General features: G+C 35.3%; 1 protein-coding gene and 1 pseudogene across 1 annotated transcript in view; one reads left to right on the forward strand and one right to left on the reverse strand.

Annotated features, from left to right (window-relative positions):
• Nucleotides 1-27,691, forward strand: part of LHFPL2 (LHFPL tetraspan subfamily member 2) — a 139,380-nt gene that overhangs the window by 22,225 nt on the left and 89,464 nt on the right. Inside the window, exon 2 of the mRNA XM_051991819.1 lies at nt 2,803-2,864. The gene's annotated coding sequence lies outside the window, so the exon portion shown is untranslated. The remainder of the gene's footprint in view (nt 1-2,802; nt 2,865-27,691) is intronic.
• LOC127558563 (eukaryotic translation initiation factor 3 subunit L-like) lies at nt 3,730-6,274 on the reverse strand (annotated as a pseudogene).

Raw genomic sequence — 27,691 nt, forward strand, 5'->3', positions numbered from 1 at the left:
GGTCTAATAGCATATTGAGCAGCTAGAGACACATTAGAAAGAGCCCTGGGCTTGGAATCAGGAGGACCTGAGTTCAAATCCAGCCTCCAATATTTACCAGCTGTGTGACCCTGGGCAAGTCACTTAACCTCATTTGTCTCAGTTTCCTCATTTGTAAAATAAACTGGAGAAGGAAGTGACAAACCACTCCACTATCTTTGTTAAGAAAACCCCAAATAAAGTCCCAAAGTATCAGTCATAACTGAAATGACTGAACAACAACAATCTAAGCAATGCAAACAAAAAACATTTAAACAACTTAATGATGTCAAATGATATTGACACCAATTATGACAATTTTGCTGAGAAAAAAGTAGACGTGAAGTAATTTCCATAACAAGGATACCAAAAAACTTGACCTCTGCTCAAGAGAGATAATAGAGCAGCCAAAAGCACTGCTTTTAGAATGTAAGCTTATTTATAAAATCTTGTGGAAAAGGATAATGGTAGATCATGGGCAATGTTCTCTCTGGAATATTCCAAGTGTTTAATAAATGTTTATTGAATTGAATTGATATTTTTATCATCAGAACACTCAGACATGATAGTGTGAACTTGTTCCTGAGTGTTGTCATTTTCTGGGCTCCAGAGATGGTGATATTTGTATTTTAGGAAAATTGGAACAAGTAATGGTCAAAACTGGAAATGATGCTGAATACAACTCCAGTGCTATAATGAGTGTGGTATTATTTCATCAGTCAAGGGCTCTGTGTATGTGTGTTTAAGACTGCAAAAATTTTATCTTCATTTTTTAACACTGCAGAATTTCAAATGATTTTGTGACCATTTGGTTTTCAAGGTCAGGAAATAGGGACCAAAAAGATCAAGAACTCTCTTCACAATGAGTATTTACAATCTTCCTAGGGGCTTGTTTCAAAGATACTTTTCAGATAATAATTTCCCATTAATATCAACAACAAAAGAATGAACAATTAAACTCATTAAATATTTAAAATGACTACTTTTTGTAGGGGAGAGCTAGGTGCCAGAGATAGAAAGATAGATTGGGAAAAATCTGTAATCTAGAAGCTTACAATTTAATAGGAGTCAATGATGAGTTTTATCCAGTAATTAGGTTTGAAAACTGTTTTTTTTTAAAGATTAACTTCCTTGAAACTAACATAATACAGAGAATTAATTCTGTAATTTAATACCTCCTTTGGAGCTCTTATTTTTTCTGAAGAGAACCCTAATGACTTGTTCAGTAGCTTTTAGTTTGGCACCTAATTAAATTGATTTCAGAAGATTGGGGAGTCATTGAGTTAAACACCAATGTTTCTATTCAGGGTATTACTGATTAACACTCACTCTGTAGACACCAAAATAAAGAACAACTTTTGAGTGCTAAGATTAATTAATTGGTATTAAATTGCCTTTCACTTATAAGTACCACAGCATATTTAAAAGCATGCTTTAAAAAAAATTAGAGTGGGTAAGTCGAGGATTTTCCTCATTTACTGTAATGATCTACAATATAAAATCCAGTCTGCTAAAAATTTATTTTTTTACCTGTTGATCTTTTGGTTTATAGGAGATAACCAAATTTCTTCATTCCATTATAACTTAAATATTTCTTGTTCCACAAATCTCAATATCTGATATATAGCCAACAAGACTGAGATATGTCTTAATGCATCTGATATATATCTAAACAAATCAACATGGTCTTGACTCAAAAGGAAGTAATCTTAAAATGAAGAAATATACATTTATATATGCAAAGAACTGATTTGTTTTAATCTGGTTTGGGCTTAAGAAACTTAGGTGCATAGGATCATCTATTTTGAGCCATTGATTACCATAAGAAGGAGAATCCTCTCATTTTGCAAATGAGAGATCTGAGATTGTTAAATAAGATGTCTTCTCTTGGTTGAGAAATCCAATGCTCCACTGTTCTTTCTCTTTGATTACCTAGAAAACAGAGAGAGCTAGGTTGATGGAATTTCATAATGGGCAGTACTAAGACTAGCCCTTCTTTCTTTAAATAAAAATGTGCTGTTTATCCTGCAAATAATCCGTTTTATAGTTAGTATTTTTCCAAATATGTTTTTTTCTCTTCTTGCAAGGAAATAAATTGAGCATACAGTTTTCTGAATGTAACCTAAATTCACTAAAGAGTGACTAGGATCTTTGTTTATGACCTCTGTTCAGATGAATCAGCATTTTTTGAGTTTTATTCTTACCTTTCAGCATTTTAGCAACCTTTGCCTCTGGCTTTTATAAGTCAGACTTACCATGTTCTCTTTAAGTTTACTTTTGAAAAAATCAGAAATGTTATTAATGAAAAGAATAACAAAAGATACTTGTTAGGATTATTGTTTTACTATCTGTCACAGTGTTTAACAAATGCTCTCTTGCTTTATATCATTCACAATTTAATTCCTTATTTTTAAATGTATTGTTTCATCCATTTTAATCTTTTCCATCTATTCACAAAGTGACCTCAAGGACAAAAGTTGTATTTTGAAGTTAGTTTTGAAGGACAAGAGAAAGTATATATAATTTGGTGCATGTTTAATGGGTTACACATCCTTCCTTACCCTGTTTTATTATTCCAAGTCCATCAGTGGTTTGGCTCTCTAGGGAAGTAGGTCAGTATTTCAGAGAAGGAACAATTCTATGTTAATGAAGGTATAGAACTTTGAGGAGCCCAAGAACCAAAGCTTGTAATTCTTGGTGCTATAATTGGATGGAACAATGGTTCAGTTAGTGTTGGAGATCTGAGACAAATTTCTCATATCTTTTTAAAATTTGTTTCTCCAGGTATCACTTTTTTCTGAAGCTGTCCACCCAGACTTCTTGGTATTTCTGTGGAATATTAATAGGTAAGTCAATGAAATTCTGTTTTCTTTAGTTGTTGTTAATGCTTTGCAAAATGTTTCCATTTGGGAAGTGGTTTAATTTATGGAAGATATAAATGCTAACTTTCATAATTTCTGGCTCTTGCAGACCAAAGACTGATCTTTTTTTAAAAATTAGGATTATCAATGTTAAGAGTCTTTGATAAGGATGAAAGAAAAAATATTTTGCTGCCAAAATGAAATTCAGTGCTGCCTTTAATCTTTAATCATTCCATCATACTAGTATTTGGTTCTACCAAATTCTATTTTGATGTTTCAAAAGTTTGTTTTGTTTTGTTTTTAGCCACTTTTTAGGTACAGGTTTTCTTGTTTAGTCATCAAAACCACAGAATCTGAATTAATAGGGATGTTGGGGCCAACACTATCCAACATCCAACCACACTAGAGAAAACCCAAATGGCCATTGTGCCAAGGCTTGAAGATTTCCAGTATGGGAGAACTCACTACTTCCTGAGGTTTTCCATTCTATTTGGGGAGAGGTCTTATTGTTAGATTTTTTTCCTTAACTTGTAAAATCTATGCCTTTCTAATTTCCTCCTGTTGCTTCTCATTTTGCCATCTAAGACCAAACAAAACAAATCAAATCCCTCTTCTACATGTTGGTCTTGTCCAGTTGTTTCAGTTTGTCCAACTTTTCATGACCCTAATTGGAGTTTCTTAGCAAAGATACTAGAATGGTTTGCCATTTCCTTCTCCAGTTCATTTTACAAATAAGGAAACTGAGGCAAACAGGGGTCAGTAACTTGGCCAGGATCATACAGCTAGTAAGTGTCTGAGGCTAGATTTGACCTTAGGAAAATGAATCTCTGACTCCAGGCCTATACTTCTATCCACTGGGCCACCTCCCTGTCCTCCTGACAGATCTTTAAACACTTGAAAACATCTCTTCTCAACTTTCAAGACTTCTGTTTTCTAGGTTAACCATCGGAAGATGGTTCTTTCAATTCATTAATATTAGATCATAGATTCCCAGCTTGAAGGAACCTTGGGATTTCTAGTCTGACCCTCTCATATGACAGGTGAAGAAACTGGGGTTTGGTGAGGGTAAATGATCTGCCAAGATCACACAGCCTGTAATGGAGATAGCATTTGAACACAGTCCTTCTGACTCCAAAGACACTGCTTTCTTCCACTGTACTCCATAATTGTCTCTTGTTTTATTTGTTTTTATTAAAGGTTTTTAATCTTCAAAAGATATGCATGGATAAATTTTCAACATTGATCCTTGCAAAACTTTGTGTTCCAATTTTCCCCTACTTCCCCCCACCTCTTCCCTAGATAGCCAATAATCCAATATATGTCAAACATATTAAAAATATATGTTAAATCCAATATATGTATATATACATATTTATAGTTATCTTGCTTCACAAGAAAAATTAAATCAAAAAGGAAAAAATGAGAAAGAAAATAAAATGCAAGCAAACAACAACAAAAAGAGCTAGAATGCCATGTTGTGGTCCACACTCAATTCCCACAGTCCTCTCTCTGGGTGCAGATGGTTCTCTTCATCACTGAACAATTAGAACTGGTCTGAATCATGTCTATCACAATTGGTCATTGTGTAATCTTGTTGCCATGGTTAATGAACTCCTGGTTCTGCTCCATTGCCTCTTTAAAAAAAAATCTTCCTAGGATTTATTTAAATGTTTGACCCCAGCAAAGAAGTCCTGCTGCTCTGGATCAAAAGATCAGACCATTTCAAGGTGGAAAACATGCTCCGCCTCTTGAACATCAGCATCCACAGGAATTCTGGATAAATGTGGCACCTCGTGGTGCACTCTCAGGGTCTCTGGCCCATCTTCATTAGGGTTCGATTGAGGAGGTGAGCTCCTCAAATTTATGGATCTGTCAGATGCAGAAGTCCTTGGTACTAGCAATGTGGATCATGTCCTTGTCCCTGTGGAAGTCCACCGGCCAAGGCTGGCTGGAACTCCCCAGCCAGAGCCGAGATGCTGCTCATCCCACCAGGTTCTTCAGGCTTGAAGATCAACAACCAGGTGCAGAAATGCCTTGGTGAGGTCCAGGAAGCCGGCCAGCTTGGCCACTGCATGGTAGTGGAGAGCTCCAGGGAGCTGCAGGGGGTGGAGGGCTGGACCTCAGCAACACCTGAGCTGCTGCAGGAAGGGCTCCTTGGGTGCACACTGTCGTAGCTGGGCTCCCTGTGGGGAAAGGAACTTCTCGTACACTTCTGCATGTGCAGCATTTCTCCTGCAGCTGCAGCTCTCATCGATACTCCAGGGGCACGTGGTCAGGGCAATGGCCAGCAGGGTGTGTATCTGCTCATTCTGCTTGTTGATTAGCTTGTGCTTGTACCTTGTGCTCTGGAACACGCTCTCGGTTCTCCGGATGTGGAGTAGGATGTCATCAAATAGGCAAAGCCCCCGGGGGTGACCCCTGCTCTCCTTGTAGAACTCAGTGTTCTGAAGTACTCTGATGGCTTGGAAGTTATCCCCCAGAAGGGAGAACAGCTGGAACAGCCCCACAAAGTTGGAGAAGCTGAGCATCTTGTAGGAGAGCCAGCCGTATTCCAGCCACGTTCTCGGGTCACCTCCGCAAATGGAAAGAGTCCATCTTCTCTTCTGACTTCTTCGCTGTCTTACCCCAGTATTGGCTGGATGACCGAAGCTGGTGGATGAATTCATCAATGATACCCCCCAGTCCCTGGTCGGGCAGCTCAAGCCCCTCGGCATTGAGAATGTGGTTGAAGAGTTGCAGTGGTTGAATTGTATCATATCCTGATTTAGGATTCAAATCTCTGCGCCAAGGAAGGCCCGCCACTAACTTTGGCCTAGATGTGTCTAAATACAGCTCCTCATAAAGAATCAGGAAGGCTGCATCGTTCCCAACTTGGGGGCAACGGCCTCTGCTTCTGGGGGTTCTTGAAGAACCTTTCAGTCAGCTTGGTCCAGCTTTTCTCAGAGATGTCCTGGATCTCATGGACCTTCTGTAGCTCATCAACTTTTTGGTCAATGAGGTCGGAGACAGTTTTATAGAAATACTGGACAAAGTTCTTGATAGCTTCTGCAACCACACAGTAGGTCTGCTGCTCACTTCGGCTCATGGGCTACATCTTGCTTTGGGTCTCCTGTGCACATGTCACAGTCACCACGATAAGTGTTGTCGTAATTCTCAGCTGGATAGAACATGGCGGTAGATCAGAGTCATGGCTCAGAAAAGGTATGGGCAATCTGCCATTGCCTCTTGTTTTGGAAGGACCTCACACCCTGGTTTCCTCCCTTGAAATGCTCTGTAGCTTATCGATGTTCTTCCCAATATGTGATGGCACTCAGAAGTCTTACAAATATAGTCTGACCAGGGCAGAGTCCATTGGTACTGTCACCTCCCTAGTCCTGGACAATTCACTTCCCTGATTGCACCTCCTCTAACTACTCATCCTTAATTACCCTATGGTAAAAGTAAGGAAGAAAAAATAGAAAGGGCAAATTTACATTTCTTACTTTTGCTCAATGACAATTCTTTCCAAAGAATTAAGTAGACAATCATTTGAAATGGCTGACCAATGCAGGATTTGGGGGTAAGCCAGTTGGCTTGACTAGTCTACGCCTTATATATTTGTGAAAATCAAGATTGAGAAAAGTTATTTTTCCACCCTTTTGGCCAGGGTGTGGATCACTTATGGGAAAGGTCCCATTCCACAAAATGTCTTGCAATGAGAGAAGGTTAAGTTTCTGTGGAGAATTTAGTCCAGCTCTAAGTTGAAGATATAGGCAGGAATTATAAGGTCCAGAATAGAACCAAATTAGCTTATTACAGAGAAGTTTTGACTTGGGACAATGGGAGGGTGTAAATTCTTTATTATTAAATTGTTCTATTGATAATAGTAATTTGTTCTTCTGATAGTTCCCATTAAATGGTTTAGATTAAGTTACTATGGAGTTTTGTTTTTGTACTTACATCAACAGATTTGAGTCTGAAGATAATTTGGAGTGAAGGATCATCCTACATGCTATTGACCTCCTCCATTTTCCTCAAACACTTCAGGACTGGAACTATATTCTCCCATGACCTCTACCCTTTTCTCTGTACTTCCCTTGTTTTGACCCTTTTACAGTAATTGATGGGTCTTTAAGACAATCTTGTTATATGCAGAACAAATATTTTGTTATCTTCATGCTTGCTCAGTGCCAAAATAATGAGGTCTAAAACAGACAGGGAAAATTAAATGCTCCAACTTCTCAGTTCTATTGGTTCCTATCTGGGAATTTCTTTTTATGTCAACCTGATCTGTGTTTCTTATCTAAGAAACCATTCCATGGAAGGTCATTTAAACTTCAATTCAGTCAGACTAGAGGGAAAAACAGTATGATTTATATAGTATTTATAAATCAAAGTAATATTACTACATTCAATTATGTGCTATAACTCAAAACAGAAAAGTGAACTCTTATAGGATTTCTACTTTTTTAATGAATAAATAAGAATGGTTTCTAATTATCATATAAATGAGTACATCTCATAATGCTAGAAATCCAAACCACTCTTCTGAAACCTTAATTACTTTATTAATTTGTGTCATTGATGAAGAAAGGTTTTGCTAAGCAAAAAGGAATTACTCTAGCTCAGTCTGTATTTAATAAATTTCAAATCAGTAGAACTGGTATTAATGAAATTATACTACACACTAGAAAAATGTTTAATGGTGAGGTTAAAAAAAACTTTTGTTATTTTTAGTTTTGTTAAAATTGAAATCTGAATTAATGGGCGATTTAAATTTTGGCTCACACTTTTTCTAGCAAAACTTGGTATAGACTTATAATATCTGATCAGTGAAAATAGCTTTTTTTTTTCCCTATACAAGGTCACCAGTTAACCACATTTAAATTGAAAAGCAGTATGGTAATAATAATTATAGTTGATATTTATATAGACATTTAAAGGCTACACAATGATTTACAAACATATCTCATTTGCTCTTTGAAACAACCCTGTACAATAGATACTACAGATTTTATTATCTGTTTTAATAGAGAATCTGAAGCTGAGAGAAGTTAAGAAGTTTATTATAATCCCACTAGTAAAATTCAGACAAGATTTGAACCTCTTTCTTCCTTACTCCAGATTTATTGTTGTTGTTCAGTCATGTCCAACTCTTTGGTTGTGTCCAACTCTTTGTGATCCTATTTGGGCTTTACCATTTCCTTCTCCAACTCTTCTGACAAATGAGGAAACTGAGGCAAACCGCATAAAGTGATTGTCCTAGGGTCATACAGCTAGTGTCTGTGGCCAGATTTTGAACTCAAGTCTTCCTGACTGCACCCTATACTTTATGCACTGAACTACCTAGCTGTCCCATACTCCAGATCTTAAATAGGCTGCTTCCTGGTTTATGATGGTCACACTGCTTTCTTTTCTGTTATATCTCTGGCATAATATCTGATCTTGAACAAGTCACAGATGAAACAAACCTTACTTCCATTATTGGAAAGAGAATAATTCATAAGGAATGAATCTTATTTATAAAGCATCACTTTGAATGAAAATATATAATTTATGAATTATTCAGAAATATATTATTTGCAAGTACTTTGAAGAATCAAAGATAAATGGAGTTCATAGCCTCTTGGTTCAGAATTTGTCACAGTCTAACAAAAACTGTTGTTCATGTTTAATCAATTAACACATGTGTAAAGAAATCTTAAATATCCAAAAGTGGAAAGAAAAATATTTAAGTATAAAGAATAAATATTCCCTGCCAAACCTGAGGGATAATATGGCACAATATTTCAGGATATGGCCTTGAAAACAGGATGATGAAGGTTTTATTTCTGCCTCCAATGATCAGAGGGACATTTATTCTAACCTCTTAGTGTTCTAAGCAACTGTTTATTAAATGTCTGTCAGACTCTATATATACACACATGGATATGCTTATTTGCATATATACATATATATCTATACCTATATATACACACATATTTTCCAATTACATATAAAAATAATTTTCAATATTTCTTTAAAATTTTAGTTTCATATTCTCTTTCTCCTTCCCTTTCCTCTTCAAAAAGGCAATTTGCTATAAATTATACATATAAAGACATGCAAAACTTATTTCTATATTAGCCATATTGCAAAAGAAAACACATAGAAAACCCCTAAAAACAAGAAAAAATAAAGTAAAATTTTTAAAGTATTATTTGATCTAGATTCAGACTCCAGCAGTTCTTTCTCTAGAAATGTATGACATTTTTCATCATTAGTCCTTTGGAATTGAATTGAATCATTGTATTGCTAAGAAAACCTAAGTCATTAAGGTTGATCATATAATATTGCTGTTATTATGTGCAATGTTTTCTTGGTTCTTCTCACTTCACATTGCATCCATTTATATAAATCTTTCTATATTTTAATGAAAACATTCTGCTTGTCACTTCATATTGCACAGTGGTATCATATACTACAATGTTTTCAGTTACTTTCCCCTTTCAGTATCACCTCAATTTCTAATTTTTTGCTACTACAAAAAGAGCTGACATTTTTGTAGGAATAGGTTCTTTTCCTCTTCCTTTGATTTCTTTGGGATACAGACCCAGGAATGGTTATCTTAAGATTCTAAGTTGCTGATTGGTTGCTGACTTGCAGCAATAGTGAGCATTCCTTATGGCAGTGAAACCATAGGTCCAGTTCCTAACACTTCCTTAACTTAAACTAGGCACTATAGAAATATAGTGTGTGTATATATATTATATGTGTTCATATGTATATTTAATGATATAATTATAAATTAATTCATGAATCCTATGATTGTATCATTAATATTTGTCACCTTCTTTACCTTCCCTAAATTTTCATTTGAAATATACAAAGTTATCTCAACTCTATCTTCATTTTGAGGGATTTAGGTTTGTGCACAACTTTTCAGTCAATACTTTTTTCCTCCTAAAGAGCTCAACCTCAAATATATAATATAATATCAATTCTGGAAATTGTTAGTTCTTTCACTTACTTGCAACATGTCTCTTGGTCACCAGAATGAGATTTTATTTGTATCATACAAGATCAGTTCAAAAACTCTTATTCAAGGGAAAATAACTATTTAATCACCAACAGTTTATCAGGGAATTCTTTCAGGAAGTCTTCTTGTTAGAATGCCAAGAAATGATTGATATATTTCAGTGGTAACACTACAGTGTAGGTATTTAATCCAGTCATTATAAAAGCTGCATCCATGAGATACTGTCAAGTTGCAATGCAATTAATATTTATTTTAAATACTGACATTTAAATCTTCATTCAGGCCTTTGTCTTGTTTTAACTCCTTTCACAATAACTGATGGGTCCTGTAATAAAGACAATAAATATTTTGTTATCCTTATACCTACTTAGTGCCAAAAGACAAATGTATTATTAGTCAAAGAAATTAAATACTCCTGATACATTTAGTCTTGTGGGCTTTTCCCAGAAAATGTGCAAGCAGTGTCAATATTTCTGTATAAATAAGGCTCCAGTGTCAAATCTTATAATGGTGTGTTAACTAAAGAAAGCGTGGATATTTTTTTCCTTTGCAATTGCCTTGTATAGAGAAGTAGCTTCTGGAATCAAACTGTTAAAGGGTTTTTAGAAGAATTTAAGAGATCAAAAGTCCCAAGGAAGGGAAAGAGCAAATATGGGAAAAGTAAGGAGAGGGGAGGCTCTGGGGGTAATGGTTATAGTAGAGATTTCAGAGTTTTAGGTCTTGGATGAAAAATACTTTCAAGAGATGGCAAGGTCCAGATTCTGACTATATTAGTGGGTAGCTAAAGGAAAAGGAAAATGGAGTTTATACAAGTAAAAGCATTCAAGGAATTGTGATCAGAACAGTTATTGTAGATCCAATGGGATAAAAAACTAAACTGAGTCAGGAACCAAAGTCACTGAGAAAGATGGGACAGCATTCTGAAGATCATGGACCTGACAGTGCCATGACTTCTCTGACTTCACATAACTTCCTTGGGAGGGAAAATGAGTTCTTGTAATAATCACTTTACCCCAAGGAAGAAAGTCGTGAGCTATGAAGGAAGTTCTCCTGCCAATATTGCTTTTGGCACTATATTATGCTAAATTTGGTGTAAGGCCATGATGCTGTGTCCAGGAACAGAATTCTGATGAGGGCATACTTCTTGTTTCAAAATTGCCACTTTGATGATCTGAAATTTGACAGTTTTTAGACCAAAAAATGGGAGGAGAGAACTATAAGCCTGCAGAAGTGTCTATTTTAATGATTCTGACAATTAAACATTAATTCCTCTGGTATTCTTTCTATTCTGAGACCATGAGGAAATAGTCAATCTAGGAGATAGTCTAGCTATATTTGGTCTAGTGGATAGTGTACTTGACCTGGCATAGAGAACCACTTCATATCCAACATCAAATACTTATTAACCAGGTGACTTTAGGCAAGGCATTTAACTTCCATCTACCATTACTATATTACCATACTATCTTCTATCTTCCATCTTAAAATAAGGCACAAAAAAAAGGATGGTAACACATCTACCTCCTTATTGTCATAAGGATCAAATTAAATAATATTTGTAATTTTTAAAATTTAAATAATATTGTAAAAATATTTGTAAAAAATACAAAAAAATTTGAACAGTAGACAATGGTAAAGTAGACACTATTTAAATGCTTATTCTCTTCTTCCCCCACCACCTTTTCTTGATCTCTTTTATCTTGATAAATTCAAGCTTACCTAGAAATTACTCTTTGGCTTTATCAATTTTGACAAATTTCTCCATAAAGAGAAGAAGGTATTACTTGTATTTATGTTGAAAAAAAAAGTAAATAACACTCATAACTCAGATTTTCATTTGAAGATTTTCTTATAACAGCTCCATAAGGTAGGCAGTACAAATACACTTAATTTTGGAGATACACATTTTATAGATGAGGAAACCAAGGCTCCTGGCAGTTGGGACATTTCCACAGTCAACAGCCAGGAAAATCTACAAGTCTAGAAGGTGGTCCCAATGCTCCTGACTTCAGATTCCATGCTATTTTTATTTTGTCAGGGAATACATCTGAAAATACTGAAGCCTTATCTTAAGGAAACCTTTCCTACTCTGCAATATTGTAGCAAGAATTTTCCTTACTAAAGCTTGCCTCCTTGTGAGGAACACTTACTTAACATAATTTTTTTTTGATGAATTTAAACAACATAAGGAATTGCTTCTATGATTTTCTTTTTCTCTGCACTGGAAAGTTAACACAAAAAGGATTTTCCTCTTTTTGGGTCATTCAAGTCTTTGAGTACAAACTGTGAAAAATGTTAAGGGGGACTTGGAGAGCTCAAATAGTCTTGGAAAATGTGACTAACTTTAATCAAAGTTCTATACACATAGCCTACTTGTGTTTGTTAGGAAATGGACATTTCCTGTCATTAACTCATTGCTTATATCATCAAATTTATGTAATAAAGACTAATACTTGAAAAATATAACTGAAAATGTACTTCAGAGATCCAACATAAATGACTGAAATGAGCCAGTTAATTTTTCTCTATTTCTTACTTCCAGATTTCTGCTCTTTGAAATTTCCATTTCCTCATTTTCAGTTCCCTTTCTTAGATGCTTTGTCAGTCAAGTTTGCTCTTTAGGCTCATAGGATGAATGTCTGGGGAAAAAAAGCCACAAATTCAGATTGTGAGCTAAAAAATAATAAAATGCTGAGTCTGATTCCCAATTACACTGGATTTGATTATCTGTGTTCCTTAAAGGCAAAGTAGATGAATTTGAGATCCTTCCTCTTAAAAGGAAGGCTCTCCTTCCTTGATAGTTAGGCAAGAAATTTGTTGTGGAAGTTAAAACAAATAACTAAAGATTGGGGATGAATAAGATTCCAATTATCTATTCTGGTTCTTTTCCTTCATTCTGTATTGAGGTTTTCTTGGTTAAGATACTAGATTCACTCTCCATCTTTCTCCAGTTCATTTTACAATTGAGGAAACTAAGGTAAATGGGGTTAAGTGACTTTTCCCCTCTCAAATTTCCTATTACTGTTAAGGACATCATCATCTTCCCAGTTACCCTGGTTCACAATCCAAATGATATCCTCATCTCCTTTACCCACTCATTCCATATATCCATCTAGTCTGTTGCTTGTTGTTAACTAGTGAAAAAACAATTTTTAAGTAGTTTACTTCTTATTATCTTGAAGTTGTATCTTAATTTGTACTAGATCCTCAGAATTTGATTGGGAGAGGAACAGACCAATCAGAAGCCAGTCTTAAATAGGAATCTATGGCCTGTGGTCTGAAGTTATTATCTCAATAACAGTTGCCAACTCCTTGTAACTAAATACAACATGAAAAGAGAATTCATTATAAAAACATGAATTTACATTTTATACTGCTTGTAAACATCCTTTTAAAAATATTTTTCTGCTTCTTTCAGCTTTATCACATCCTTGTTATAGCTCTGGTATAGCATTCCATGGAGAGCATGGTTCCATCACAAAGACTTTATCTCAGAATAATTGCTCTGAGAGTAACTCTCCACTGTATGATGAGACAAGGTTCTTCATAACCAGGAGTCAGAGGCATCTTGTTCAACAGTATTTGGCAACAGACTAGATGGATATGTGGAATGAATGGGTAAGGAGTTGAGGATGACATTTGGGTTGTGAACCAGGGTAACTGGGAAGATGATGATGATGTCCTTAATAGTAATAGGAAATTTGAGAGGGGACAAGTCAGTCACTTAACCCCATTTGCTTCAGTTTCCTCAATTGTAAAATGAACTGGAGAAAGAGATGGAGAGCCAATTTAGTATCTTAACCAAGAAAACCCCAACGCAGAATTGGACATGGAGATGAGTCAGCAAAATCAACAACAACATCCAAAATGAAGAAATGTGGGCTAAATGACAACACTGGTTAAATCCAAGGAGCATTGATTAATGCATCAATATGAATCTTTTGAAAGTTGTTTATTATAGCCCACCAGGACCTGCCCTAAGCCCTTATGTTCCATGGTTTTACCAAACCAAAGCCTTTTCAATTCTATAATCTTTTCTTAAGTGTCTATTTTGTGCCAAGCATAGTGCTGGGCTTTGGGAATACAAAAAAGAAAAAACAATTGCTACCCTCGAGACATTTACATTTTCAGTTCCATTACAGGGTCTGACACAAAACAGGAACTTAATAAATATTTGTTGATCAATTAATTATATGATACTTTAAAACAAACTTATTAAATTTACAGATGGATTGAGTTGTCAGTGTTTTGGATGATAACATCAGGACAATAACCCAACAATTCAATTGAACTAAAAGTTAATAACTAGCATGCTAAGCACCATGCTAGGTGAAGATACAAACAAAAAAATTAAATTAAGTTTTTTTAAAAAGAAACAGACAGACTGTAATGATATCAGATGACTAATAAAATAAAACTTAATGAAAATAAATGTAAAGTTGGGCATTTTTTTATTTAAAAAGTCAGTTGTAGGAGTCAAAGATCACAGAGATGTGGCTAAACTATTGATCTAAATTGTAAATAAATACTGCATAGCATATTTCAGCTACCACAAAAGCAAATGTCATCTCACACTGTATATATTAGGTGATAGTTCTGCTCTTTTCTGTGTGGTCAGATCATACTTTGATTATTTTGTTAGTTTGAAGAAGAGGACCAAGAGGGTGAGAGGACATGAAACAACATTGTATAAAGAGTAATTGAATATGTGAAGCCGGAGAAGTAGAGAGTTAAGGGAGTCATGGTAACTATTTTCTTATATTAAGGAGCTATCATGTGAAAGAGGTATTATATTGATTTTTGTGTAGCTACAAAGAGCAGAATGAGGAAGAATGGATGAAAAATAAGGAAATTAGTTTTACTGAATATAAGAAGAGATCTTGATAATTACTTCTCTCTGAAAATGGAATGAGGTGAGTAATGATTAGTAAGTTTTCCATCACTGCTGGTGATGCTCCAATTAGAGCCTATATTTGTACTTAAAAGAGATGTTGTAGATAGAATTCATGCATCAAATGGTGTTGGAATAGTAGACCTTTAATATATATTCTTTCCAATTCATATGATTTTGAGAAAGGACAGAAACATTTTAATTATTTTATTCCCTGTAAGTTTGGTTTTTGCGTGGTAGGTAATTAATAGCACAGTGAACAATGATGATGCAAAAAACTTTAAGATGAAAAAAGTCTGTAAATATTGTCATGTTTTTAAATTTAATGAAGTCCTTGGGTTGACAAATAAATGTGGAAAGTATCAGAGACACTTCTAATGTCTTATTAACAGTTACAAAGAGAGTTGTCTGATGCATAATTTGTTTTTTGCAGACTATGAGTTTCAAATACAAATAATTTCTAACTAGTATAAATGACAAAAAACAAAGAGGTAAAATCAAGAATAATTAGGCTGGATCACTAAGGAAAAAATATTCCACACAAGAGGAGTTATGAATAGACTATATACTTCTCATATATATTTTTTAACCTCTTACAAGATGATGCTAAGAGGAATACCAGTGATGATAAAAACAAAATTATGGAAGGCTTGACATTGGTTTGAATCATAGGAGACTTAGTATATACTTCTTCAAATTATAATCCTTATAATTTAGCCTCATTTATTGGAAGATCCTTTGGGTCTTTCCTATAAATATATATGTATATTGTATTTTATGGAAGACTTATTCCTGAAAAATGGACAAACTTTGGATTTTACATAAGGTTATTTAAAATTTATCACTGGGCTAAGTCCTTTTCAGGACTAAGCCCATTAAGAGGTACCCCTCTCTCCCTCAAAGTACATTTGCTTTAATGGTGTCTTTTTCCTTACTATAACTAACTTTGGTTAGTTTGCTAAACTCTTCTGTGGATCTAACCTACCAGTCAATGGCATACCCAGACTTCATGGCATATTCTTTTTAATGGCTTCTTCCAAACTCCTTTCCTTGATAAAGATAACCCTCTTGCTCTCCAACTCTATTCCATATTTGCTACTTTTTGGTGCCTGTTTTACTTCTTATTTTGTCTATAACCTCTTCCCCTAAATAAATCTACCTTTTGTTCCCCCCCAAAAAAGAAAAAAAGATTATCATTGATGGCTTCCTATTTAATATAATAAAACTACATGTTGCTTCAATGTTCACAATAAATCCATGTGGACAGAGAAGTCTGTTATGAATTCTTTTGTAAAGAAAATAATCATTCCTGATTTTATTTATCTGATTTGCTGAAAATAGGGCATACTTTGTATAGTATCTAAAATGAAAATAAAAACTAACCCTTAGAGAACACCTCTCATATTTATTTTAAGAGCTTAGAAATTTTACTTTATGTTTTTGGCTTGTTACTTTTTTTGGTGTAGCTATTATGTAGATCATACTTTATTAGCTTTTCAACTCACTCTCAGAACTTATGGGAATATTTTACCTAATGTGAATTAAATGGATCACTGAAAACTTAATGTTAGGTGAAACAATGTTAGAGAGGGCAGTTAGTTCCCTAGGTACAATTTGCAATTCAACTGATTGGCTAAGTAATATTAGGGTATATTTTCACAAAGGTTGGGTGGGCTATAATTTATTAATGAAGTTACTGTAAAATTATTTTGATAAGGACAGTGTTATAAAAGTTATGATTATAAACAAAATAAAAATATTTTGAATCACTGGAGAGGGTGGAGGACACAGTGAATTTTTTAAAAATTGAAATATAGTTGTACTAACTCAAGAATTAGAAGGCATTATTAAACTAGTAAATTGCCCCCTTTCTGGTGACAAAGTTACTAGATGGGTAGAATCTAAGAGTTCATGTATTCTACCTAGATTTCAGCAAAGCATTTGATAGAGTCCTAGAAAAAACTAGTAAGCAATATGACTATGAACTAGAAAATAATATAGATATATAACTCAAAAATTATTGAAGAGCCAGATCCAAAAAAATCATTAATGAATTGAAGTCATTGTAAAAGGAGTTCTTTAGTTCTATATCTTAGGGATATGTGTTCAGTCCTGTTGTTTTTAATCATTAATTTGAATGACATTATAGATTGTTGTGGTGTTGTTCAATCATTTTTAGTCATGTTTGACTCTTCATAACTCCATTTAGAATTTTCTTGGAAAAGATACTGGAGTGATGTGCTATCTCCTCTACTTTGCCATTTCCTTTTTCAGATATAAATATAGATTATATGCTCATCAAAATGATAGATCATGTGAAGTCAACGATGACTTGAATAATAGATGAATCAGGATTCCCCCCCCCAAAAAAAATCTCAAAAGTAAGAATATTTGAATGGGATCTATAATATTATTTTAATAGAAATTAAATAAATATAAAGTCTTATTCTCATGTTGAAAAAGTCAATAGCTTAAATGAGATGAGAGTCTCATTAATGAAGTTATTGTTCCTTCTAGTGAGATGAAGGACAACTAGACCTTTCCATCTACCTGGTCACTACTTCCTAAGGATCTCCATGGCTTCAGAACTCTATAGTCACTAACATCAAATATACTAATGCGACCTAAAGACTTCTGGGCTTTGTCATCCACATCAATTCTGAATATTTAGAAGTTCTGGGCTTTTTCAAGTGCTTTGCAGCTGAATTTTATTTTATATGTAATTTCCCCCTCCTGAAGCATGAGTACTTTGAGTTAAGGCTTCTCATAATTTCATTTGTATACCCAGTACTTAGCATGGTGAATGGCACATTGTAAGTACTTAGGAAGTGCTTTTTCATTTATTCATACATTTGAAGATATTGATAAGTTGGAGAGTAGTAAGAGGAGGATAACCAGAGAATATTAGAGGGGGAAAAAAAGATTTAAAAACTTCCTAGTACAGTTTTAAGTACTGAATGTCCTATACAAAAATGTCTTTCTATTAATTAGAATTATCTATTAATTAGAATTAATTAGAATGGAGTGTTTTATAGTGGATCACTAAAGGTCTTCAGGTAAGGGCTTCTTTCAACTTTCCCAAGCATTAAGTCTCTCTATATCTATCTATCTATCTATCTATCTATCTACCTATATCAATATATAGACATCTATATATAAATATAGATACATAGATAGATATAGATATATAATAAATATTATATATAAATATAGATAGCTATAGATAGATAGATTAATAGACACAGATATAGACAAATATATAAAATAAGTTGAAACCACTGAATTTTTTGATATATCACATTGAGCATATTTCTTCCTTCCTAGAGATTAGACGTAGTTCTGGTCTCTTCCTGAGATTGTCACATTGGTTTTGAGTCTGACAATGAAAGCTTCTTCAGCATTTTACTTAATGTAATCAGTTAGGAAACCTAAATCTTGGGCCTTTCTACAGGATCCAGTTCAGGTATCTGCTGATTAAACTGCAGGTAGGTCCCGATCAGTGTGAATATGTTCTCGTGTTCTAATTTGCACTATTTAAAGTTAAAATTACATAAAATATGATAATTAGTTCCAGACCAGTGGAAATATGTCATATGAATTTAATTCATTCATGATTCCCATTAATCTAGACTATGCCTTTCTGGTTGCCTTTCACAGTGTATAGCTAATTGCCTCATCTGTCTGCTTGAAACACGTTAAAGCACAAAGAGATATTGCTAAGGGAATGAGTTTAAACATTGCCAGGCATTTCAGAGAATTTAAAAGGTGACAAGAGTTCAAATGTCAGCTTTTCTGAGGTGAAAAATAAAGGGATTCAGGAAGATAGGGAAGATTTAAAATCTTCTTTTCCAGGAACCATATACCTGTGCTGATGGTGGTTCTTGATTTTTTATTAAAAATAAATATTGCCAATTGTGTATATGACTTTTTTTGGCAACATGAGAAATTGCATTTGCATGTCTTCTTGCAGGATTTATTTTTTTCTTAAAACTAATCAGCCTGCAGAGTCATAACATCAACAAGGAAATCAAATTTTTTTCCATGCATTCAGATCTGAAAGAAAAACAATTTCTAACGGAAATCTGTGGCCCACAAAGCAGAGCCGTCTTTATAAAGTTGGGGAATTCCTGGGGAAAGCAAAAAAGATGCAACCAATCTGTTAGCAGACCTTTCTTCTGAGCCATACATCCTTGGTTTCCTTTCTCTGTTCTTTTTCCTTATGCTGAATTTCCTGTGACACTTTTCATCTTGAGAAATTCATTCCACCCTGTTATGCATTTGTTCCAATTATTTCACTTGGAAAAAAATATCCATGTATCAGAAATATAAGTTAGGAGAGATGGAACAGAACTGAAACAATTCCTATGAAAAAGTTGAATATAAATCAACAATGTAACATAGAAGCAAAATGAGCTAATGCTGTCTGATAGTTCCTACCCTCAAGGAGCTTATAGTCTAATAAGGGAAAATGCAAAGGGAAGCAGAAAAACTATGGGAAGGGAGTGGGGCAGGTGTAGGGAAATATTGCTTCATGGAGTCAAAACCAACCAGAGCTGATGATGGAAAATGGAGAGTTACCTGGAAAGGTCTGGAAATTCTGAGCCAGAGTTTATTGCTCTGTCCTCCAATCAGAGGGAAAAGGTAACCAAGGGAGATGAAAAGGCATTGAGCATCAAAAGCTGAGTCAAGCAGCGTGGTGATGAAATTTCATGTGATCAGCTTACCTTAGGATGGGTATCCTGGGCACGGGAACCAAGCAGATGGAAAAGAGAATTATCAACTAAGCAAGCAGACAGGTGCAGAGTGGTAATAGTGGAGCCAATCTTGGAATTATGGATAGCTGGGTTCAAATCCTCCCTTTATATTCCTGGGGAAGTCACTTCTCTTATCAAAGAGGGAACTCCTTAAGATGTATAAGAAGAGAAAGTGTCAACCTATTTTTGATAGAGAGAGAGAGAAGGAATTCTTTGTACCAAGGAAATGATAGGTCTGTTCATTAGTCCCCTATGTATATGTTGTGTATATGTCTATATGTGTATACATACATATGTGTCCCATACATACACACACATACACTACACAGCCCAATTTTTAAAGTCTGTATTCCCTGGTCAGGCCATAGGTGAAACATTGTCTTCAGCTCATACTGAGCCTTAAGTATATTTCTCCAGAGTTCCAACCTTTACAGGAAATCCATAAACAATCTTGAATTTGTTCAAAAGAAGGCAACCATAATGGTATAAGGACTGGAGAACATGAAGATTATTTAGAACTTCGGGGGGGAGGGGGGTTAGCTTATAAAACTTATAAAGAGCATAATAGTCATTATCAAGTTTGAGAAAGAATTGTTCTGTGGGAGAAGAATGAAAGCTATTTTCCTTGCCCCCAAGGAGGAGATCTAGGAGCTATGGGATGGCATTTTCACGTGTTTGTTGCAGATATTGTAGAAAAGTGGGGTCGGGTATGGACTGCACTAGATGATCTCTTATAAATCTTGGATTCTGACTCCATGAAAATACTCTCTTCTCTGATGCAGACATGCATGTTGTGGACAGTTTCCTAAACAGCTTAGGGGGAAAAAAAGATCATTGTTAAAATTTTCACTCTTCTGGCCTAGTCTTTAGGATACTTTATCATACTGAAAAAAACTTGAGTAGGACTTAAATGGAACAGATATATGCATATGTGTGTTCATAAGAGAAAGAGAAAATAATTTATCTGCCACACAAGGAAGAATCAAATTCAGGATCTGAATTATAAAGAGACTAATCAGAAATATCAGTACAAAACCTGTCTTCTCCAACTCCCTGATAACCATAGCTGCCATGCAGTAAGAAATGATATAATATATAATAATATATTAAATATTATAATATATGCAATATATATAACATGAAATTATTATCCTCTAATTAAATAGAGGCAAGGCAGGAAATATTATACATTTATATATAATATAACATATATGTAACCTATATTATAAGATGTAGAAACAATATAACAATATATAAAAACAATATACTGTTAATAGTAATGATAGTGATGATGACAATAATAACTAACATTCATATATCACCTTCTATGTGCCAGGGACTGAGCTTTACAATTAAAATCTCATTTAATTCTCACAACAACCTTGGGAGGTATTCTTATTTTGTAGATAAGGAAAGTGAGGCAAACAGAGGTTATGTGATTTAGCCAGGATCACACAGCTAGTAAGTATCTGATATCATATTTGAACTTGGGTTTTCCTGATTCCTGGCTCAGCACTCTATCTGTTGCATCTTCCAGGAACCTCAACACTATAGTCATTCCGCAAAACCTGGGTGATAATAAGTTCAAATTGGGTCTGAGAAAGAGAGTAGATATATTTGCTCTAGTAATTTTAATTCTAAAAGCAAATGTTACTTTGGGGTGGGTTAGGGTAAGGATAGAAGAGGACAGGGAATGAGGAGAATATTTTGTAAACATCTAGTTGTTGAATAACTTCATGACTGTTTAGGATCTTCACCATCATTCAGTAAAGTTACATGAGAATTGGTGGCAAAGTATAATGGCATGTAAATATCATATCTGCTTTTGCTTTACCCCAAATAAGTATATCAAACTCACTGTTCCTTCAGGAAAGAAAACATCAGGATACCTTGGCTGGAAGCCTGATTGCCATTAAACACTTTTTGAGTAATTGGGGAGTGGTGAAGGAAAAAGGAGGATAAAAGATTCAGCCAAGTCCCAATTGGTGCAAACAAAGGATGCTGATAAATGGTTGCATTGTTCAGATTCTCACCGCATATTTTCATTGGACCAGAACAAATGACCATATATTACTTTGAATAGTGTGAATCTGACTGTATGCTACCATTTGGAGGGATTCATTATTTGCATTAATCAGGATTTGACTTTATGTGGGGGAGGGGATGGAGAAAGAATAATGTGAAAAAAGTTTTTCTTTAGTTTGTTGTCAGAATGAGGGAAGGAGAGAGAATTTTTGTGACAGAAGAAAATTAATGAGTCAATCTATAACCACAGCATTCTATACCAAAATCATTAGGGCAATGAAAAATTCTCTCTGAAAACTCAATAAATTCCAGGGTTTATTTTCAACTTGAGCATTGGAAAGCAACAGGTCATTCAGACAAGGCAGACTTCGCGTACAGATTCTTTCAGATTAAATAAAGAAAGCAAGATCAATCTGTCTGTCTCTTTCCCTCCTCCTTGCTCAGGGCCCTTGGAAATGAGCCTGGGAATCTACTTCAACCCAAGTTCCTGAATTATTATCCTCTAATCAAATAGAGGAAAGGCAGGAAAGGGCAGGATTTCACAGGACATTCTTCACCTAGGACGCCAGCCACATTGTACATTCATCTCTAACAGGGTTGCCCACTGCCAAGGTAGCAACTGTTATCAGTAATGAAGAATGATGGCTGCAGCTGAAGTGATTTATCAGCATCATATAATACAAGAGAATATTTCCCATTAATTTTTTATTTTGTCTCTTTTTCCAACTCTCATAATGAAGTGATTCTTCCCTATGAATCACAGTGCAAACATACCAATAGTTTATTAAAACTAAGACAAAGAGAAGAATAAATTGGGGGGGCAAAGAAGGGGAAAGAAACATCAATAATTTTTAAATGCTGCTTTAGAGTAAGCATTCCAGAAACTTGTAGCTTGGAGTAGGGAAGGGGAGAGAAAAGGGTAGGAGGAAGAGGAAGCAGGAAGGAGACCAAAGATTTAATGGGACCTTTGGCAAAACTCTTTCTAGATGTCATCGGACCTTGTTGGTTATTTCTCAGGCATCTGTTTCAGTACAAAAAAGTCAAGTATCTCTAGAACTTGCTGGGGTAGATGGGTCTCTTTGGGATTTTCAGTAGTTGCATGAGATGTGCCCCATTGCCCACATGCCTCTTTTCCCAACCATGTCCTATACAAAGATCCTTTCTCCCTCCTAGTCAGCCCCCTCATTTCATTCATCTTGAAGAATCAAAAAAGCATAATGAAAAGATAATGTCTTGTTTTGTGGTCCATTTTTACTCAAATAAATGTTGGCGAATGTTGTCTTTTCCCTTCTGGGCAGTGATGTGGGTGTTTGTAAGTGGTTTTCTGCATCAGATCTTCTTCCAGTTTTTAAAATGAAAGGGCCAGTGTGTTATAATGGAGAGAATAACTAACTGGACATCAGTTTCTAGACTCGACTGGGTCATTAACCAGCTTCATTAATGGGGCAAATCTCACCTCTGACTTTCAGATTCCTCCTCTGTAAAAGTGGCCAGGGGAAGGGGGAAATTAGCTAACATTGGGGGTCCCTTCTTCAGATCCAGCATCACATAACCCAATGACTTAGAAATCACAGGCTTTGGTTCCATTTTCATCCCAGCAGACATCTTGTAAAAATGTTTTTTAATGGAATAGAAAGTTGAACACAGAACCAAAGAATGAGTGCAAACAATTACTATTTATCACATGAGAGAGTTGTTGAGAAAAAACAGCGACAAATTGAATGTTCCTGCTTAGTTAATTTTCAAGCATATATAGTTTGGACCTATAATTTCCTTAGAGAACTTGAAATGTAGAAACTCATTTTACTAACGTATATGGGCAACTGTCAATTCATTTGTAACTGTGTGATATATATACATGTGCATATATGATCTAGAAACACAAATATATGTGTATATAGATGGGTGCATAATGATATATTGTATGTAATATATATATATACATATATATGTATATATATATACACCTATCTGTATACATAGTTTTGACCAAGTATTTTTGGTGGAGATCATCTGTCTTCTCTATATTCATTTATAAATCTTAGAATCCCCTGTAATAATTTTATAATATATGTAATGATAAAGGTAGAATTTGAACCCAAGTTGTTTTCACTAAACATACTTTCTCACAATTATATATGTATGTAAACATACACATGTATTTTTTTCTACTTTTTTTTAATTGATCAGTCATATTCAATTCTTTGTGACCTCATTTGGGATTTTCTTGGCAATATACTGAAGTAGTTGGCCATTCCTTCTTCAATCCATTTTCAAATGAGGGAACTGAGACAAAAAAGATGAATTGCCTTGCTCCTTTAATAGCAGGTATGATACTTATACCTATGTCTTCCTATTGCTAAGAAGCTTTAATAACAACTTAGAATGCATCCTCATATTAAATATACTGGGAAGGGATTCTTATATTCTTGGTGATCAATTATTAGGGCTGGTAAAAAAATAAAAATAAAATCCCAAAACTTTGCATTCAGCTCTAAAACTGTCCCTCCCTGTCTTCCGCTCTCCCCCACCTTCATTCTTTTTAGGGAATCAAAAAAGCATAATGGAAGGATAATGTCTCATTTTGTGGTCCATTTTTACTCAAATAAATGTTGGCAAAGGATTGTCTTTTCCCTTCTGGACAGTCATGTGGGTGTTTGTAGATGGTTTCTTCATCAGATCCTTTTCAAGTTGGTGTAATGGAAGAAGCACTTAACTGGACATCAGAAGATCTGGATTTCTAGACTTGACTTAGTCATTAACTAGATTCATTCACTGGACAGAGTGGTTAAAAATTATTGTCGATATATTTTAACATGTATAACATATATTGGATTACTTGCCATCTAGGGGAAGGGATGGGGGAAGGAGTGGAAAATTTGGAACGCAAGGCTATGCAAGTTTCAATGTTGAAAAATTATCTGTGCATATGTTTTGAAAATAAAAAGCTTTAATAAAAAAAGAAAAAAATTATTGCTGAGTAAAAAAAAAATAACAACAACAACAAAAAGATTACAGAACAAGTTAGTAGAGTAGAAAAAACTTGGAAACATTAACACAGAAAAACGGTCAAATATTTGTCCAATCTGGAACTTCTTTTAAGAACTGAGAGGTCTCTTTTCCAATCCAAATAGGGATATTCCAGCAGTCAGAGCCAATATTCAGATGAAGAAGACCGATTAGACAGTTTTGAATATTATTAGCAATAGCAGAAGGCAGCACCCAGCTTCCCAATGAGTCACCCTGTCTGCGTCCTGCCTGCTAACTGAGTGTCTGGTGATCCCTCAGAATTGTTTAACGGCCTGTCTGGAGAGGTCTCAGCCTTTCGGCCTCTTCCCAGAGACTGCTTGGTGAGTGCAAGTGCTGATTAGACCAATGCTATTCTCATGGTTGAGGCAGTCATCTTCATTTAGACCTCATCCTCCTGGCTTAATAATTAAATTTAAGCAAGAGCCATTGCCTCAGATAGGGCCCATCTGTTCTGCTAACTGCCCAGCTGTGGACGTGTAAAAATCCTCCTTCCACGGTGCTCCTTGCAGTATAGCAGGTTTAATTGTTACAGGCTCCTAGGAAGAAATCTGATTAGCAGATGTTAAAGGGGAACGTTTTCAACAAGCCCTCGGTGTGAAGTGGTAATGTGAGAGGACTTATGCCTGAGCTTGCTGAGCCCTGATTGATGGGTGCCTGGCTCAGGGAGCACTGGGGCCTTGGAAATGACATCAGTTTTTCTCCTCAGTCCATTGAGGCCAGGTGGAGCTGTTTACATGAACGTCAGCCAGGCTGCAATCTGATGCAGCACAGCTGGAAGGCTGTTCACCAGAGCAAATCAGAGCCCACTTCAATTGTTACACCCTGGCCAGAAGGCCTTCCTCGTAAGACCCTGACATCCTGGTGCTTTCCTAAATCTGAAGCCCACTTCTCAGTAATTATGTCATGAAGAAGCAAGAGAACTTGGGAATACACAAGAAAAAGAACTGGGAAAAAATCTATGAGGTCAGGGAAGCTCTTCTCTCGAGATTGCAAGATTATTCCCCATGGTATATTATTTTCCAAAGTTCTTTGTCCAGTATTTTTTCTGAATGACTCAGGCTAGGGGTCTTCCACCAGTTCCCTTGGGAGATGGGAGGCTTTACTGTTGAGGAAATATTTTCCTGATAATCTGGAGAAATTTGTGTTTGGCTGATCCCTCCTCAACACTCCTTGGCTATTCTTCCTCAGACCACCCTGAATAAGTCCCCTCCTACCTTTTTGGGTTCCCACACTTAAACATTTGTCATGCTTCCATTTCAAAGCAATTAAACAATGAAAATGTTGGCTCTGTTCACTTGGCACCTTCTGTACTGATTGCTTTTCTCTAGTTTCTTCGTCATTTTCTGGATCATATAGTAATCTTAGTAGCTTTCTTTTGATTGACACGCTTTGCATTTACTGTATTTAATACTATGGCTTCTTTTCAGGGATGGGATAGGAGGCCTGTTTCTGTTCACACAGGTGCACCATTTTACTTGAACCTATTTAGAAGTATTTTTGGCAACTCCTTTTTGCTTGGTTGTTTTGGACCTGGGTTGAGGTATTATAGAATAATAGGTATAAAATACTGTGAAATAGAACATGACTCCTTTATTACCAGTAATAGAAATCTTGTGCATCATCCAAATTCTTTGGCATAACTACATAAACACTTGTGGTCTCAGGCATTTCATTAGGGGATTTGCTGGTAGCCCAGCCTACATTTAGCAAATGTCAGTAAAGGAAAGAAAAGAAGGGTATTTGTATGGGCAGAAACCACAACAATATTCATACCTTTTTTAAAGCAGAGGATAGTTTTGTTGATATTCCCTTTTATCCTCAGAAAGAAAGAGCTAGAGTTGACCACTAAGACTTTGAGTTGAAAGTATAGAGTGGGAAAGAGATCAAAACATTATTAGTTCATTGGATTTGGGTGATCATAACTTCTAGTAAAAGTAAATGAAGGAAATGCTAATCAAGCACTTCACAAGTGTTTTGGGATGTTTATTTAGAGTATTCAGACATTTGGGAGAAATGAAAACGAAATCACCAAAGGAACAGATGTTTTGGTAACTGCCATGTCACCAACATGCAATCTCAATGAACTCAGATAGAAAAGAATCCTTACGATGCAGTGGGAAAAAGAAGTGACTTCAAGGTATATGAGCCAAGTCATGCTTTTCACTAAAAGGGACTTTTACACTATTAGAACTGAAAGAGACCTTAGAGATGTCTGGCCCAGCCCCCTCATTTTATAGATGTGGGAATGAAGAAGGCCTGGAGAGTTGAAATGACTTGCCTAAGATTGTAAAAAATAATTTGCAATTTTTAAGTGTTATAGCCAAAGATGCAAGACAGCTTTTATAATGCTCTTTGTCCATTTTCCAAAGTTCTTGACAATGTATTTTAATTGTTCTTAGGAAAGAGAAAAGATGATCAGATTGAGTTTTAGAAAATGTCTTTCTTGGGTTTGTTTTTAGCGTTGCTGCTACTCTGTGTCCATCCACTAAAAAAACAAAAATAGCTCTTATGAACTTAGAACTTAATGATCTGTAAATGGTCCTCAGAAGGGGAAAAAGGAAGGAGATAAAAACTGGAACTAACTGAGTGTGTTCACAGAACGAGACTATTAAAGATATGTGTGCAGCTTTGAAAGTATACATTTAAAACCCAGGTTCACAAGCATCAGCTTGCCTGGCTCGATACAATCCAGGTTGCATCAATGTTAAAAGTAACATGACCAATTGAATCCCTTGAAGTGTCCGCAGGATACTTTCTGTCTGTGATCTTGCCTTTATGAATTTTCACATAGTTGGTTTTTTTCCTCCAGCCTTTGGTGGTCTTTGTGAAAAGTCTGGGCAAAAACTTACAGTGGATTATCCTTTGAATAGAGTGCAGCAAAGCTAGACACATTGAGTATCTCAAAAAAAAAAAAAAAAAACTCTTGGAGATGGTTCTATATAGTCCTAAATAATAATCCTGACAGTTATATAGTTTTAAGACTTTGAGGTATTTGGCAAATCTCATTTCTGTGGAGTCTTATAATCTTGTGATATAGCTGTTGCAGATATGTTTATCCTACTTTGCAGATGCTGAACAAGTTTTAATGTCTTACCTATGGTTACACAGAAAATAA

This window comes from Antechinus flavipes, chromosome 1 (genome assembly GCF_016432865.1).
Source record: "Antechinus flavipes isolate AdamAnt ecotype Samford, QLD, Australia chromosome 1, AdamAnt_v2, whole genome shotgun sequence".
Lineage (NCBI taxonomy): Eukaryota > Metazoa > Chordata > Mammalia > Dasyuromorphia > Dasyuridae > Antechinus > Antechinus flavipes.